The sequence below is a fragment of the Amblyomma mixtum genome, chromosome 6, assembly GCF_055824585.1.
Source record: "Amblyomma mixtum isolate Tamu chromosome 6, ASM5582458v1, whole genome shotgun sequence".
Taxonomy (NCBI): Eukaryota; Metazoa; Arthropoda; class Arachnida; order Ixodida; family Ixodidae; genus Amblyomma; species Amblyomma mixtum.
In genome coordinates this window covers 144977212-144995450 of record NC_143017.1, presented here as the reverse complement: position 1 = coordinate 144995450, position 18239 = coordinate 144977212, and the positions used below count along the sequence as shown (strand labels likewise).

At 50.3% G+C, this 18239-nt stretch overlaps 1 long non-coding RNA gene across 3 annotated transcripts in view; it reads right to left on the bottom strand.

The window, feature by feature from the left end:
* LOC149340664 (uncharacterized) overlaps positions 1 to 18239 on the bottom strand; it is a 33283-nt gene that overhangs the window by 5448 nt on the left and 9596 nt on the right. For all 3 annotated transcript variants that reach the window (XR_016283640.1, XR_016283641.1, XR_016283639.1), the window contains one exon: positions 15979 to 16207. This is a non-coding gene — a long non-coding RNA (uncharacterized LOC149340664). The remainder of the gene's footprint in view (positions 1 to 15978; positions 16208 to 18239) is intronic.

Below are 18239 nucleotides of genomic sequence, written 5' to 3'. Positions count from 1 at the left end.
GACGATCACGCTTGCGCACCGTGTCTACCACCCCCAGCGCGGCACTCGGCAGCTACATGTCGGCTCCCTACGGAGTTGTAGCGTCGTTTGATGCGCTGGCTGCTGTTCCTTCGAATAGCTAGACACCGTGGTTGGCCGTGGCCCCCATTGGGGTTTACGGTGACACAACCCAAAATGTTGACCACGTGGCTCCCATTGGAGCTGTATCGGAAGCACCCTGCGGTGCATCCGCTGGTCACATGCCTCAGCTGTGCATGCTTTCCGCCCAGTGCGAAAGCAGTTCGTGTCACGCTGCCGCAACCGGCAGTTTCGAACAGCAGCAGCCGTGCCCCGCGAGCAGTCAAGTCTGCTCTGGGAACGGCGAGGCGCTGGCCCGGTTCCCTGCGGAAACCGCGCCGCTCAACGAACTAGGAGCCTTGCCTCCCTCGTTCGTGCAGCCCGCCCAAGCCTCCACTGAGGCAGGGGTGCAGTGCGCTCAGTTGGCTGATGCGGCTCCGCGAGCCTGCGGGTCGGCTGGCGCGCTGGGCTCTCCTGATACAGCATTACGACTTTTCCGTGCAGTGTCGAAAGGGGAGCACAAACGTGGTAGCTGACGCGCTATCCCGTGCCCCACTCGCCAGCGGCGCCTTGACGCCTGTAGGCGGAGGGGGCGAAACAGCGGACGAGCCGCCGGGCGGCAAGGAGGGGGAGCCCGCAAACGGGTTAACCCATTCCGCTAACCAGGCAAGCAGCGCTTCGCAAAGCGGACGAGAGGCAAAGCTCTTCGTGAGCGCCTCGGAGTTGCCGACGCGAACGGAAATTTTGGCTGCAAACCTGAGTGGGGACGAGACCATGCTCCCCTCTGGGATGACTGGAATCGTTTTTCAGCCCTAAAGAGCTACTGAAAGCCCAGCAAAATGACCCGTTTTGTCGCGAGGTGAGCGGGATGTGGGAATCCTGGCTTTCCGCCGTCGCCTTTGCGCGGCTGTGCCGGCCTACCGCGTCGTTTCTCCTCTTTCCCTTGCTCCCGCCTCAGGCGGTGGAGAGGCGGCTGGGTGACTAATCACTGTCATTTAGCCACAGCTCCGCCCCGGCTCCCCAAGGGCCTTTGCCATTGGCGCCTTTTGGCGGAAATTCGGGACCCCGATTTGGGCGGCCGTGCGCCGCGCGACCGTCCGAGCAGGGCCCAGAGAGAGAGATCCCTCCGAGACAGCGTAAGGTGCGTACGTTACTGTTTGTCCGTGCCGGCCTTTGCCGTTCGGACCAGTGCTTACTCGAGCTCGCTCGCACGTGTCCTCTGACCTGCAGCGGCTCGAGCCTGTCCAGCGGGGTCCAGCGACCTCCGACAGGCGTACCTTGCGTTGAATGCCCACTCTCTCTCGCAACCGGCCCAACGGTCGACACGAGAGAGAGATCACAGCACTGCCGCGGGGACATTCTCCTGCAGCGGCGTGCTAGCGGCGCTCATTGCTCGTGTCGCTTCGTGCGCGCAGCGGAGCCTTGCTCCTCGCGCGCCCCCGGGACGGGGTGACGATTGAGTGTGTGTGTACCGCTGAAGGACGACGTGAATAAACGTCTCCTTTGTGAACTTGGAGGCCTATTTCTTTGCGGCGAATCGCTCTCCTCCCAGCGGAGGTTGAGTGCACCGCATCGGTGTCCCAGTGTGTGTGTGGTGACGGCTGATCGGGGCCCTTGGCTCGCGCGAAGCTCGAACCCGCGGTGGGTGGTGGCCTGTGTCCACGTAGAAACCCACAGCGCTTACACTCTTGCATGCAGCCTAACTGATTCAGTAACCACCTGCTCAAGCACTTGGCAAGTTCTGTTGCTCAATTCTTGGAGGGCAAATCATTGCAGTGAACTCCCAGGATTTCCAGAAACTACGTAAACTTGTACAGTTCTTTTAGTCTCATTTATGTATCTGCCTGCCTGACATGCGCATCTTTTCCTAGGTGTCAAGGGAATGGAGTACACAACAGTTTCCACGTGTTCGAAATGGTTTTTGTTATCCACTGTGCCAACTGATTGTTTCTGTAAGGGTTAGAATTCATATGCTGACACAAATTTTTCAATTTCTCCGGTGTTGGAAAACACCACATCCACACTGGTTCTGCGACTGGTCTTTTTTTAGAAAACAGAACTTATTGTGCACATACGGCAGTGATTTCCTTTTCCTTTTCTAGCCTCAGCAGGTTGCTCAGGACCAACACACTTAAGCTTAACTCCTTCACTGCTGCACCATAGACCATGGGACGTGTCCGTCTGATCAAAATTCCCGCACAGGAAACTCAATAGAGTTTTGTGGACATGCTGCGCAATCTAGTTTGTGTGCTTAACAACTATTCCTTTGATTACAGTTTAGGTTTTAATGTTTTGAAGTGAGGGGATGCCGTGAAAAATGTAACTTTGAACGGCAGCACCAGCGTCAGCTGGCGAACACGGCGTCCACATCGCCGTGCACTCCTCAAAAGTCAAATCCCACACAAAGCACTTTAGCCACTTCAGTTTTTTGCGACAAAACCAGCGGTGCTGAGTCAGACAATGACATACAAATGTCGGATTTCAATTCCGACAGCGAGACTTCATCTCAGGGGCGTGAAACATCATCATGTACTTGCACGCAAGTTTTGTTTTCATTTACTTCGTGTTTTCTGCGATGCATATGGTTAATAACTGATGAAAGTGGTTTATTTTTGTGCTTCAGGGTTCTCACAACATCGAGTTTTTCATCCAAGACAACAGCCAGGTGTCCATATCGGTGCATCATTGCAGAGCGGCGCTTGGAGATCCGCTCGACCTCTCGACATCATCTTGATGTTCTTCACAGCGGAGGTGAAGACCCTGTGTGAAAACGCTAATAAATATGCATGAATGAAGATCTTGGCCAGGAAAGCATACGCTCGGCATGACAGGCAATGGGAAGAGGTGAATCTGTTGGAGACACTAAAGTTCACTGGAATCATCACATACATGGGAATTGTTGACCTGGCACCAAAATATTGCTATTGGAATATAGGAATCGCCTATTCTGGCCTTCTGCCATCAGAAATCATTTTCCGAAATCGGTTTTTCACTTTGCTTGTTTTTTTGCACATGGCGGACCTGGATTCAGTGGCGGCTGCATCTATTGGCAAGACTTGGAAAGTGTCCTGGCTTTTGAACCACATCAATAAAACTTCATCTATCCCGACGTTCCGAAGCTTGCCCAAAATACCAAATTTGATCAGGTAACTTTTAGGAAGTAGCTCATTCAACAAATCTTCCGACTAAGATGAGGTAAAAGAAGTCCACACCTCTAATCCTCCCAAAAAGAAGCAGCTGCAAGCTCTACCATCAGAGAACAAAACAAGAACAAAGATCAAATGTTATGTGCAACACCTGTCAAGTCTACCTCTCTGCTTCACATCATAACCTTTATGTTAAGATGTGCTCTCTTAACCACATCTTTCACAGTGGCACCACAGTCATGACCCCTGACTTGACCGGCCATGGAAAGTGCAATAATTTTTCCTCAGCGCTGAAACTGAAGAATGACAGCTATAAACATGCGCAACAGTTTGTATAGTCCAGTTTTACTCTAATAAAGTACCGGCTTAGTGCTGCCGGTAATTTTTGTTTTCGCTCCATACTTTTGTCGTATTTTGGCCATACTTGACATACCATATAAACGCATGTAAGGGACACGCTTTTCTTTTTGTCCAGATTCAAGGGCCAATTTTCGGGGTGCGGACCGTACATGCGATGTGCGAAAAAAAATTTTTTTTAAGTATAAACACACCAATCAGGAAATGAGCAACATTTATTCGACGTTCATTTGTCACCCGTGGAGTATTTCGACTACGAGCTGGTGCTGTGCTCTGGTGCCCGTTCATCCCAAAAGAAGCCGCGCTGCATGTCCGCTGTCAACGCGTAGTCATTTTTTCGCACTTCCATCACATAGCAGAGCAGCTCTTCCAGTTTGGGAAACTCTCAACTTGCCTCAGAAAGCGCACTTTCTACAACTTGTGTTTCTCAATGCATCCTTTTGGCTGCACCATCATCAGACGCACTTCTCGGCCATGTCGAATTTTCTGTTTGCCGCACACTTGCAGTTTTCAAGAGCTAACTCCCAGCCGTGTAGCTATTAAGGTGCTTGCCCATCGTGCTAAAACTGCAATGCTAGGCGGCAGTACGCAAAAGCCAAAACCACAACTACTACAGTGAACACGCTAACGCGCCACAAAAGGCTGGAGCTGGCGATACTGATGCCGATGTGGATAGTGGGAGTTCGCGGTAGAGAAAAAAGTTCACGATGATGACGACCGCGGCCTCGGGCGTCATCCATGGACGGCACTTGGAAGCTCCTGTGGTGGTGGTGGAAAAACATTCATATACAGATACACTTAAAGAGGTTATACATGAGCTGGCCCAGAGGGGGCCAGCCCTTACAAGTACTAGGTGGAGGACCCCAGTTCAGGACCCCAGTTCAGGACCCCAGTTCAGGACCCCAGTTCAGGACCCCAGTTCAGGACCCCAGTTCAGGACCCCAGTTCAGGACCCCAGTTCAGGACCCCAGTTCAGGACCCCAGTTCAGGACCCCAGTTCAGGACCCCAGTTCAGGACCCCAGTTCAGGACCCCAGTTCAGGACCCCAGTTCAGGACCCCAGTTCAGGACCCCAGTTCAGGACCCCAGTTCAGGACCCCAGTTCAGGACCCCAGTTCAGGACCCCAGTTCAGGACCCCAGTTCAGGACCCCAGTTCAGGACCCCAGTTCAGGACCCCAGTTCAGGACCCCAGTTCAGGACCCCAGTTCAGGACCCCAGTTCAGGACCCCAGTTCAGGACCCCAGTTCAGGACCCCAGTTCAGGACCCCAGTTCAGGACCCCAGTTCAGGACCCCAGTTCAGGACCCCAGTTCAGGACCCCAGTTCAGGACCCCAGTTCAGGACCCCAGTTCAGGACCCCAGTTCAGGACCCCAGTTCAGGACCCCAGTTCAGGACCCCAGTTCAGGACCCCAGTTCAGGACCCCAGTTCAGGACCCCAGTTCAGGACCCCAGTTCAGGACCCCAGTTCAGGACCCCAGTTCAGGACCCCAGTTCAGGACCCCAGTTCAGGACCCCAGTTCAGGACCCCAGTTCAGGACCCCAGTTCAGGACCCCAGTTCAGGACCCCAGTTCAGGACCCCAGTTCAGGACCCCAGTTCAGGACCCCAGTTCAGGACCCCAGTTCAGGACCCCAGTTCAGGACCCCAGTTCAGGACCCCAGTTCAGGACCCCAGTTCAGGACCCCAGTTCAGGACCCCAGTTGCGTCGGCCGCCGCCCGGGCTCGCGCGACCAAGGCCCGTTGGGCCTGCAGGTCTGAGCAGCCTAGCAGGGTCGCCTCCCAGTCCTCCCTGGGTGAGGTGAGGTGGGGTGGGGTGGGGTGGGGTGGGGTGGGGTGGGGTGGGGTGAGGTAAGGTGAGGGGGGGGGGGATAGCAGGGTTGGAGGGGCAGGCCCACACCATGTGGTAGATGTCCGAAGACTTCTCCGCACAGTGCCGACAGCTGGCCGAGAAAGAAGGGTCGAAGTGTTTGAGAGCTGCCGAGCACAGTAAAGTATTAGTATACAGGCGAAGCAGAAGCCGCTCCTCCGCCTTTGACAGTCCTTTATATGGGCGGGGATAAAGGCCGTGGCCGATTGATAAAGTAAAATAATGTCTCTGAAGGTGTAAGCTGGAGTGAATTCGAGTTCCTGATCGTCAGGGTCGGAGGGAAACGTCCGGTGAGAGAACACGCGGGCGGCGGCGTCAGCTGCCTCATTTCCCTCAAGGCCCATGTGAGCAGGAGCGCAAACGATACACCGGTGCACGGGGTCCCGGGTATAGACGCTGTTTTGGAGAATGCGGTAGGCTAGATACGGTACCCAGCCCTGCTCGACGCTCCGACAGGCCCCTCGCGAGTCGGAAATAATTGTTTTTGAAGTGGGATCAGATGCAGCCAACGCAATGGCGACCTCCAACGCGTGTTTTATGTCACGGGCTCGGAAAGTAAGGCCATTCACTGCAGTGGCGTAGCCAGAAATTGTTTTGGGGGGGGGGGGGGGGGGGGGGCTCATGTTGCAGCGCGGCCTCCTCATAGAGTTTGTGGAGGGATCAAAAGCAAAAATAATAACTGCATTGCCATTGACAATGCCATTGTGTATTAGATAACACTATGCACTGCCTAGACAAGTGAGATGTGTTTTTTTTAAAATAAAGAATGCATTATGTCTTAAAAATCGTGGCATACATAACTGATACCAATGCTTCCATGTTTTTGCATATTTAATAAGTAAAGAAATTATCACACGAAGCCTAAAACAATCAGTTCGAAACCAGCAAAGCAGTGCATGCCGCTGATATGAAAAACGTAGAGACCATGAAATTAGCAAGCAGAGGACAAATATTTTAGTGAATCTTTGTCGTTCAAGAACAGTAACATTTTTGTACATATGCAACAGCCAGGAAAAAATCTCAACGACGCTGTCCTCTGTTCCAGTGTACTAAGCAGCAGCAGCTATCAGTCACCGGTCATGTATAGCGAGTAATTGCACCGAAATTTCAGTCGAAACAGCGAGCACATGTATAAACGAGTTCTGCAAAATACCATTAGAAGTGCGAAGATAAAATGGAGTATTAGAAATGCGAAGATACAACTTCATAAAGGACAAAAAAGTGTCACTGGAAACAAAGTCACTATGTGTACACAGAACCTCGCAACAAAATATTTAAATACTCTTATGTCTGCATTAAATCTACGCATGCCTGCCAACCTGAAGGCTTTCAAATTCGTAAAACCTTCGCGACCAGCACATTATTGAAGCGAAAAGCTTCACTAGGCTGGTCAACACTGTGCTTCCCATGAGCCAGAGCCCAGATTTGCCACTTCTGTGCAAAATAACCACAGAAACAGGAAAAAAATGGAAGAAATAAAATAGCAGAAATAAAAAGAAAACAGTGGGCCAGGAAACACTCATATCAGGTGGACACCCGAACCATGCCCTGTAAGGGAAGGAAAATGAACAGAAAATTGGTTTTAAGGAAAGGAATGCCTGTCTCTCATATCTTGGTGTACACCCGAAAAGAATGGACACCACAATACATGTCTCTAAAGCAACCTTCTAAGACAGCACCCTATTCACTATACCCCCATCTCCTCCTCTGCCTCTGTACAGGCAGTGTGGAGTGCTCCCAGTGCATTGTGCGTGAACTGCGACAGCCATGACATCAAACCAAGCATAACTGAACCTTTTCGCTCGTATATCCAGGCTTAACCACAGCTAAGCCACTGCCAATTTTTTTAAAAGAAAATTGTTGCACTGCCTCCCTTCTTTGACGCGACAGCGCTGGGGCTTCACAGTGGCGTCGCACATGATGAAACACAGAAAAGGTGAACAGCATGTGACGAGCGCGTAATTTCGGTGCACTGGAAGAATGGAAATATCACGCGGACGGAATCGAGGGAAGCGCGCATTGGTTTCACAGCCTTGCCGGAGCGGCATTTAAGATGCCTTAATAATAGGGGTGTGCGAATAATCGATAATTTCGAATATTCGATCGATATTCGCTTTGAACCGAATTCTCGGTATTCGAAATTTCTAAGTATTGTGAGACGGGAGACAGAGCGCAGGATGGAGCGAGCTTTAATGGCACCCGCAAGTATGGCGACCAACCCTTCGAAGAAGAAGATGAGCAATGATGATGGATATGCACAGATGAAGACGAAGGTCGCATGTTGTGCTTTGAGCGATGATGATGGATATGTACAGATGAAGACGAAGGTCGCATGTTGTGCTTACAGTATATTCGTCTCGCGCGAATAGTGTTACTGGGACGCTTGCCCGCTTGCTTTATGTGGTTTCGAGTATTGCCGCATAGATTACTTTTTTTATCGCGCTTTCAACGCTCGGGGGTCAGTCAATACGCAAATCACGATCAGGCCGGGGTGCGAACCCAGCGACAAACGAAAGAAAGGTGAGGGCGACGCACTCTTGCGAAAGATCCTGCGTTCTGGCCGTCTTCGAACCTCCGCACTAAGGCTCCCATAAGCCGCGTTGCTGCCACCGTGTCGAGGCGGACACAATGAAGGAAGGACACAGCCGACAGACGTCTAAGCTTCAAAACAAGAAACCTCAGTTTATTGTCAGCGAACCCTTTATATACTCTGGCTGGCGGTGACGTTATCAATGAGCTCGGACGCCGCAAGTATTCGAACGCGGGCATCGCTATTCGCATACTATTCGCGTAGAAGTACTATTCGAACTATTCGCTTCGAAATTATTCGTAGAAAATTGCTATTCGCTTTGAATAAAAAAACCACCATTCGCACACCCCTACTTAATAAGTAAACAAGCAAACAGAAAAATATCCGCGACAACGCAGTCGTCATTCTAAACAGCGTGTAGCTCGGCTGGCTTTCTGAAAAGCGCAGCGGATAGCCGCCGCCATAGCCGCCACTGCTCCGGACTGGCGGCGAAGCTCCGAAAACGAAACTATGCGGTCAAACTGTCTATCGGCCTATCGCCGGAGGCCTGCCGATCGTCAAAGCACCTGCAGTGGCGCGCATGTCTGAGGGGCTCCGGAAGCAATTTAACCCACTGATCTCCACTAGGGGGCTGGATGGCGCATCGAGCACCCGAAAGTGAAGCTACCGGAAGTAAGTGGCCTTGTCCCAGAAGTCAGCCTTTGGCAGTGCACGAAATCGGACCTCAGCACGGTTTTTCAGTTCCAGTTTTGTTTTCCCACTTAGCATTTCGTCTTTTTGCCGTTCTCGTCTTTTTCCATGACAATGCCTACCTGTTGCGCCGTCAACTGAGCAAGGAGACCAGCAAAGTCTTCGGGAAAGACGTTTCAAAAATAGGGGCCCATTGCATCGCAATGGGACGACACTAGCAGACGACACGACGTCACTACACACAGCAAGTATGGAACCTCGTCGGCTCAGCTCTGTGTCGTCCCGTCACCAACACTGCTCTTTACTGTGGTGCACGTTTCCACACTCAAGCCCAAGTTATGCTATCAAGGGGGGATAAATATAAGAAAGAATAGGTGGAAACATTCACCAGGCAGCTGACTTTGCAGAGACCATTTTCCCGAATTATGTCTAGACCAAACTGGAGCAAGGGCTAGGCTACTATCTGGTGAGGTTTGACGGTGTTCGGTTTGCTCGCATTAGCGCCTCCAAAAGGTATGGTACTGCTTTTTCGACGGAGCGTGTCATGTACTATTTTATATTGTAGCAAGTTGAGCCTGAATGGGCTTTTATTCGTTGTGCTTGGTGCAGTTGACTTCTAACAGCGCTTCTCACACGCACTGCAGCATTCGTCTTTCTTGTCAGTCGTTCCTCTCGCGCTGTGCCTTTTCTTTGCTACATGAAAATTCGGTTTTACGATGACCTAGCCTCATTGTCATTCGACTACTTCTCCTTCACACTCGGAAGGCAAGAACCAGGCGAGAACATAGTGTTTAATGCACGTACTCCTTTGCCGCAGCAGGGTGAAACCTGCATGCCTGTTTTCTTCGGTTTCTCTGAAAATACAGGGTTCTGCACACAATGCACACATTTCTTGCGTTCAGCTTGCTGAGAACGAGAACGAAACTGAGAACGAAAGGGCGAAAGACGCGACTTTTTGCACTGAAATACACAGCAGACACCCAACTTCCGGGACAAGCCGTCCAACTTCCGGTGGACTCACTCGCGCTCGTCTCGGAAAGCGGGAAGGTGGCTTCCAGCCACCTAGTGGAGATCGGTGATTTAACATGCAGTTGAGGCCTGGGGAAGAATATCTGGGCGATCTGTTTGTCGAGCAGGTCATACCATTACATGGCAGCACCACTTCGGGAGCCCATGATATTTTTTTAGAATTTCAAATGTTCTTCGCAAATAAAATTTATGTTCCGTAAAATTTGAGGCACGATTCGTAAAATTGTCAAAAGAGTCCAAAATCGTACATATTATGGAAAATTCGGAAGAGTTGGCAGGTATGTCTACGTAACTAAGCAAAAGTCACTCAATTTAATGTGTCAAACAAGGCAAATAAACATCTTGCGCAATCACAGACAGTAAACTTTACACACGGAAAGACAGCCGATCCAGGCAAGAAAACTATGATAGCAGAAGTTGCGATATATACTTCGGCCATGCTGCGGTCGGTGACAGTTCAAAAAAATTTCGAAGGGGGCGGGGGGCTGAAGCCCCATAAGCTACCCCCCACCCCCATGGCTATGCCCCTGGTTCACTGTTTTGGACTGGTGGATGACTGCGGCCGTGTACCATCCCCCATGGTGGGGGACGGAGGCATCCACGTAGAATTAGAGCTGTGCACGGGCTCGGGCCGGCCCGAAACCCGTACCCGGCCCGGCCCGCGGGCCGGGCTCGGGCCTTGCTGAAGTCTATTCACCGGGCCCGGGCCGGGCTCGGGCCACGGTATATTTGTCTCGGACGGGCCGGCCAGGCTTCGCGATCGCTCCTTCGTGGCTCCAGCCGCCCTACTGTTGCAAGGTTCGAAACTAATCTCCACATGAGTGGTCTCACGAGCCCAAATGACACTGCACAAAGGCAAGGCAGCAAGAAGCAAGGCAGCGACGTACCCAAAGCTTTCTCTTCTTGCCAAGAAAGTGTTAGCCATTCCAGCTACCAGTTCAAGCAGCGAGAGAAATTTCAGCGCTGCCGGGCTCATTATACAGGAGCGCCGCACTTGCCTCAAGCCGTCATCAATGGACGAATTGTTGTTTTTACATAATAACTTGGAGTGATAACTCTCTACGTGCGCCGTGTTTGCCTATACTCACTAATTTTCATCTAGACCATGAGAGCCGAGCATTTTAAAAACATTGAAATAAACTGATTTTCCTTAAATGATCTCTTTCTGTTACATCGCCACTTCAATTTCAGTTTTGCAGGTCGGGCTGGGCCCGGGCCGGGCCTTAAATCGGGCTCGGGCCACGGTATATTTGTCTCGGACGGGCCGGCCAGGCTTCGCGATCGCTCCTTCGTGGCTCCAGCCGCCCTACTGTTGCAAGGTTCGAAACTAATCTCCACATGAGTGGTCTCACGAGCCCAAATGACACTGCACGAAGACAAGGCAGCAAGAAGCAAGGCAGCGACGTACCCAAAGCTTTCTCTTCTTGCCAAGAAAGTGTTAGCCATTCCAGCTACCAGTTCAAGCAGCGAGAGAAATTTCAGCGCTGCCGGGCTCATTATACAGGAGCGCCGCACTTGCCTCAAGCAGTCAGTAGTGTAGGGCTCGGGCCGGGCACGGGCTGAAATTTGCGGCCCGTGCACAGCTCTACGTATAATACGCCGGGTTTCGGTCCATAGTGACGAGCCAGGGCTTCCGCCCGCGCCAGGCACCAACCTTTATGGTCCTCACAGTTCATGTTCGCAAGAGGGCGCACGCGGAGGGCGCATCTCCACTGGGATGGAATGCGTAAGCGCTCTTCCATGAGAGTGGTGTGTTGGATGTGTAGTCGAGCAAGGAGGCGGCGACCCGACGATGTCTTCGAGAGATGTGTGTATTGGTTGGTCAAGTGGGCTTCCCGGATCTCCCGAAATGTGTTCACCATGCCCAGCCCCAGGAGGCACTAGTTGGAGGTGTTCGTGGGGAGGTCCAGAGCCCGCTTAATAATTTTGCGGAGGATCACTTCGAGTGAATCCTCGTCTTGCTTCCGCAGGTGGAGGTATGGAGTCGAATACAGAATTCGACTGGTTACAAATGCATGCGCCAGCCGCAAGGCGTCCTTACATCGTAACCCCCCACGGTTGTCAAGAAACCCGGCAGACCAAGCGGCCCACCTGGTCCCCTACCTGACGGAGTTTGGCCAATGTTGTTTCTGACCGCCTGTCTTGACGGATAAAGAGCCCCAGTATCCAGACTTCGATATTTTCAGGGATTGGACCTGTCTCAAGAGACAATGAAAATTTGGCTGTGCACATTGGTGAGGGGCGTATGTGCACAAATTCAGACTTTTGGGTGGAGCGTTGGAGGCCGCAGTGGCGAGCATAACGGTCCACTATGGTCGCCGCCTCCTGCAGGTTGGTGTCAATGTCTCCAAGGGAACCCTGTGTGGCCCACAGGTTGATGTCATCGGCGTACAGCGCATGCTGCACACCGGCGACAGCGCCCAGCTGGGCCGATAGGTGCATCATAGCCAGACTGAATAACAGGGGGGAGAGCACCGCGCCCTGTGGTGTACCCCTGGTTCCTAAATGAAAAGGGCCATGTTCTTTATCCTGGATTTGAATGTAAGATTGCCGGTCGGTTAAAAATTGCCGAATGTATTGAAAGGCGTTTCAGCCGCAGTTAGTTTGAGAGAGGTGGGCGAGAATAATATCGTGGGTAATGTTGTCGAATGCTCCCTTCAAATCCAAGGCTAGTACAACCTTGTCAATGTGAAGGCATTCGACGGGGTCGAGGACAGCCCGATTGAGTTGTAGCAGGACATCCTGTGCAGATCTGTGTTTATTTATTTCGTGTACCCTCACGGCCAGAGGCATTATAGAGGGGAGTGGTTACATATATTTCGGGCGAAACCCGAACATGGTGTCTGCGAAAAGGTGTTTGGATTCCATGAACTCAGACAACCTGTTGCGTACCATCGTCTCCATGAGTTTGCCCACACAGGAAGTCAGAAAGATGGGGCAGAAGTTGTCCGTGTTGATGGCCTTGCCAGCTTTAGGAATGAAGGTGACCAGGGCGGTCTTCCACTCGATGGGGAGTGGCACGTCCCCAAGCCAGATTGAGTTAATGTAATTCAATAAAGACAGGTAAGCCGGGTCAGGGAGGATGGCTAACAATTTGACTAATTTTGTCCCGACCCAGAGTGGTGCCCCGTTTCATTTTTGCCAGGGCCGCCCTCAGGTCATGGAGCTGGAACGGTTGATCCAGCTCAACGTTCTCAGAGCCTGCATAAGAGTACACCGGCCCGCAGGGGTCCTGGGTGGTGCCCAAGTACTGGTCCCGGAGCTTGTGCGCCAACTGAGTTGTGTTGCCCTGAAAGCTGTGTGTTGCTCTTTGAAGGTGTTTTTGAGTTTCCGTGCATGTTTGCATTGGGTCAATTAGGGCACGAAAGAGTCACCACGTGTTCCGGCTTGACATCTGCCGCCGGCCGTGTTGCATCGGGCCACCCAGTTGGAGTTGGCGAGTTGGCCCGCACACTCAGTCGCTCGTTGAGTGAGCTCGGCGATGCGAGCTTTAAGTTTACAGTTGTGCTTTTGCCGGCGCGACCGACGGACGAGGCAATGCCGGGCCTCCCAGAGGTGGAGCAGGTGGTTTTCCACATCCGAGACCGCCTCTGAGAGCTGAATTTTTGTTTCGAAGGAGCGAAGGCCAGAGACCAATTGTTTTGACCACAACTGGTAGCCTTGCTCATGTATGGGTGTTGCAGTGTTATAATTTTGCCTGAACTTGGTCCAATCTTGGAGTTGGGCTTGTGTTGTAGGTCGTGCAAAAGGATGTGTCCTAATCGTAGTGTTCAGGAGCCAGTGGTCGCTGCTGAGGGTTTCCTCGGTGTTGACCGAGTCTGCATATTGAATGTTGCAGGTGAAGGTCAAGTCCGGACATGTATCCCTAGTCACGGAGTTGCCTATACGAGTTGGGTGGACGGCGTCAGTGTGAAGAGCGAGGCCCAGCGTTGACGCAAGCTCCGCCAACTTGCGTCCCCGCTTCTCTCCACGGCAGTAACCCCACATCCGAGCGGGAGCATTGAAATCACTCACAATCAGGAGGGGGTCCCGACCCGTAACTCTCAGCGCGCGGCTAGAAAGGCCCGCGAATGATACAGTCGGCAATTTCGGATTGCAGTATACGTTAAGTATGAGTAACGGTGGGTCCTGCTGGCGGAGTGGGAGGAGGGTCACCATTACATAGGAGTATTCAAGTTGCATGTCTAAGTCGACCTGGTTGGCTGCATAATTTCTATGGACGCATAGACAAGATGAGGGGTCCTGCTGGAACGTCGTATAATTTGTTAGCGTGGCGCCTTTCCCTGGCTCAAAGGTTGAAAGGAAAAGCCAGAGGTCAGCCCGCTTGGAACAGGACCGGAGCCCCCGACAGTTCCATTGAGTAATCGTAATGGAGGAAGCCGATTTGGAAAGGGGGAAGCGCCTACACCGAGGGTGTCCCGCCATGCTCAGATTTAGAGGTGAGAGGTGGAAGTGAGGCTGCCCCCGAGCCAGGTACCAGGGGCTGAAGCTCAGCACCTAGAAGGGGGCAGCTATCTTCGTCATCGTTGAGGTCATTGAATCGACGGGACAATCTGGAGGGCCGACCAGATACGTCCTTACGGGGACCGGCTCTGCGAGAAAGGCGGGGGTTAGTCACAACGTGTTGAGCGATCATAGAGGGGATAGCCTTCATGACCTGAGCGATGAGGCGTTCCATCACTGTCTCCAACAGGGTGTCAAAAAGCTCCTGTGCGCATGCGTGACCTCTGCCATCAAGCACACCGTTGCTTGCAGCCAGAGCTAATCACGGAGGCCACAGCGCATGCATTTAGAAGGCTATTTTTTTTTTAAACATTTCCTTTGGGAAAATGGAGTGCGGCCCATACTCGGGTGCGGCCCTTACATGCGTTTATACGGTAAATGTTCAGGTACTTTTGCACACACAACTCTGCTGTTCGTTTCATTCAGTAGTGTATCTAAAAAGCTACAATTTCATGCATTGCAATATGCACTGGGTTTGTTACTTCTTGTGAAAAAAAGTTCTTTTAAAATCGTCCATTTTTCCATGGTAGCAAAGGAGTTAAGGTTAGGACAACAATTAAAGTACGAAAAGGCAATGAACACACAACACAGCGCCCATCATGTGTCCTCATCCAATCGTCATCTTTGCTTTCTGTGCTGCTAACTTCCCAAGATGCAGAATACAGCCACTAGCAGCTGCACGCCAGGGTCAATCACCAACAAATTCTGGTGCTGTGAACAGTCATCACGCGGGGTGCCAAGGCTGACATGTCACTCTCCCTGAGGCCCAAGGGTTTAGAGATAACAACGGTTGTGTAATTAAATCTACGATGGAAGTTAGCAAAAAGCGATTGGAAGATTGGTGGCTCAAAACCAGAGAGGTGACATAGGGTTAGAAGTGTAGGACTGAAAACATATTTAAAGAAAATGGCGAATCTTATGACCAATTTATAACAGTTAAATAAAAATAAAGAAACAAAGCAGAGCATGGTGGCAACTGCCACCACCCCGTTTCAAAGGGGACACCACCATCTTACAGTCATCCATGTACAAACGGACATCAGTTAAAACGGTTGGGAGGATTAGGAGGATAACACTTAATGGGAGGATAACACTTAATGGGAGGGTAACACTCATTAGACCCATTTAGAATATGCAGTAATCATCTGGGATCCTGTTACAATTGAAACAGCAACTATAAAGAATTCAGAAAAAAGCAACAAGGTTTATATGCAACTCAAATGGGCGCACATCAGTCAGTGACCACTTTAAAAGAAGCAGCTTACTGTCTACTCCCTACAGAAATCATACATGTCGGTTGAAATTTTACTTTCAGCTAATTATCAATTGTCGTTATAACATAAACATCCACTATCCTCACTTATTAGTTCAGGTATACTATAAATCATTCTCTTGGAATAACATTAAACTCACACGATAATTGTCTTACATACTCTTTTCCAAGGACCAGCACTGACCATAACAGTCTCACTGATGATTTGATGCAGAAGTAACTATTTACTTCAAGAGCATTTCAACTGATTATTGTCAGTTAGCTTGTCACTGTATTCTACTATATTGTCACTGTACTGTCATGTACGCACTTACTTTGTTTTCTATGTGCTTGCATTTTTGTATTTCAGCAGAGCTATGTATCCACTTGCTATGATCTTGTATCAAGATTGCAGTATTCATAAAAAATAAATAACTGAAAGAAGAGTGAATTCTAAGACAGTTCTACAGATGCAGAAGAATGTTAAAAGAAAGGGGAAAAAACACAGATTGATGGCACCCAGCACCACACATGGATGACACTCTTACCATCCATCCGTCCATCCAGCTGCCCAGCCATCTGCTCAGTACTGCAACGGTTGATGCCAGGGGACCAAGACAGCTTGCATACACTCCCATACTCCAGAAAGCCTGCGCTGACTGGGACCAGCCTCAGGTGCCATCAGCAGCTTCAACTATGTGGTCCTCATGAGTTGGAAACATATACGGGCCCCAACTAGGTGGCCTGGGCTACATGCAGACACTTGGTAGGCTTGACCTGCAGAAAAATATTAGCACCCGTTAGAGCTCCAACATACCAACCTACAAATATGAATGGTCTATGGGTCTTCCTCACATGCACTTCTAAATCTAGAAGTCAATCTAGTGAATCTAGAAGAAAATTCAGAGAGCTGCATGTAGTAGGAAAGTGGTACACACATTTCACGGCTTTAAAAAGCAATTTCTTTCCCTAAAATTAAAGCTTCAAAAAGAGGGTGTGGAAATTAAGCAGCACCTTCATGAACACATCCAAAAAAAGTCAACAGAGACACATAAGAGTGCTTACATGTAAGCAGGCGTAAGACCGCCCGCTCACTTCGTGAACGCAGTCGCCACGTACTGCAGTGTGATGCAACCCAATGGCATGCAGCTGGCAATTCTACCTCTGCATGGCTCTACGTCGCCGCCCTACCGCGGCCTGCACCCCCCTCCCCTACCAGCTGCAACAGGTTGGATGCATCGACCGTCTACATGAGATCGGTCTCAACTTTACAATAATAGATCCCTGGCAGTCCTCATAACATTCCTGGCACTGTTGTGCAGCGGTTAAGAAATGCACCACTGCCCTTCGATGGCAGCTGCTGCCACCAGTTGAGTTTGTGATTCAGGTTGCCCTTCCCGACCGACCTCGCACAACCAATCATGAACCACCACTTGCCAGGTTGCACGAGGGCACCATCTTTTATGGGTACCATCGAGTGTAAACACACAAGCACAAACACACACACACACTTGTGTTCTAAAAACAAAGAGGCATTCATATTCCCTCCTTCCAAGATCAGTGCGGTAATAGAAACAAATTTGGTTCTTCAGATCAAAACAGATGCTCCCCTTCATTTATCCCTGAACACCAGCCCTTTCACTAAAGTTACCATCTTGTTTGGCTGCTTGGAGAACATAGACTAACTGCTGGGTTTCTTAGCTCTCTTCACAACATCAGGGGCACTCACATATGTTTCATTGCACTTCTGGTGCAATATCCACTATCATTTTTTCTTTACACAAGACATTTCCATCCCAAGGTGGTGGAAGCACTGTGAAACCCTGCACTGTGCATGTGCAGTTCATGCTCGCATCAGGCACAAGTGACAGATGTTGACAGCTGCAAGCACACATGTGCTACTTTGCACATGCAACTGACACCTGGTGGAAGGGGATCACACTTGTGGCGGCCCCATGCATTTGTTTTAGAGTGGTTTTCTGTGTAGCAGGCAACTTTTCACACAGTGCCCAGAGGGCGTCGCATCTCGTGAAAAAGGCGAATTATACTGTCTGTACGTGATATCAAGATCTCACTGAAATCGGGGTGCGTCTTGATGCCCGAATGCTGCACGCAGAGAGAAAATTTGCAGAATGAAAAGCCAAGAATTTCCAAAGCAATCTAATGGGGATGTCCCTAGAATAAAGAATTTTTTTAAACAAAGCAGGTTGCAAGAATTCACGGAATGTTTTGAGGCACCCCAGTCAAAAAAAACCATTGGAACCAATTGGATTTCCAATGGGTTCCAATTGGTTCTAATTGGACGAGTTCAGTTTCCAAATGGTTCCAATTGGAATGGTGTTCCAATTGGATGGTCCAAATGGACTATCCAATTGGACCATTTGGGTTTCCAATTGGTGAGCCCAATTGGTCTTACCCATTGCATCCAATTGGTCCGCCGAACTGCACCCAATTTATCCAATGAATGTTTGCATGTTTGACGAAAAAGGTAGAACTAATATGTTACTTACAATAAGAGCTATCAGCAGCTTAGCCTAATAAATTCTACTCATCACCTACACCACCACTGGAGCTGAAATTAAATTAAATATCTGCGCTCAGAGGGCAAGCGCCACCGGCCCCAGCATGAGAGCCTCATGAACTGGGTATATAAGTTGGAGCAGAAGTGTGTTCTCTGGATGTACATATTGAGCTGATGTATGCTATAGTGCCTGAATGTGCAGTGTTGCTTGTGTGTGATGCATGTGTGTCTGTTGGCTTTGATTTCCATAAAAGCATGTTAATTTCAATTCCGTAGAAAAATGTTGAT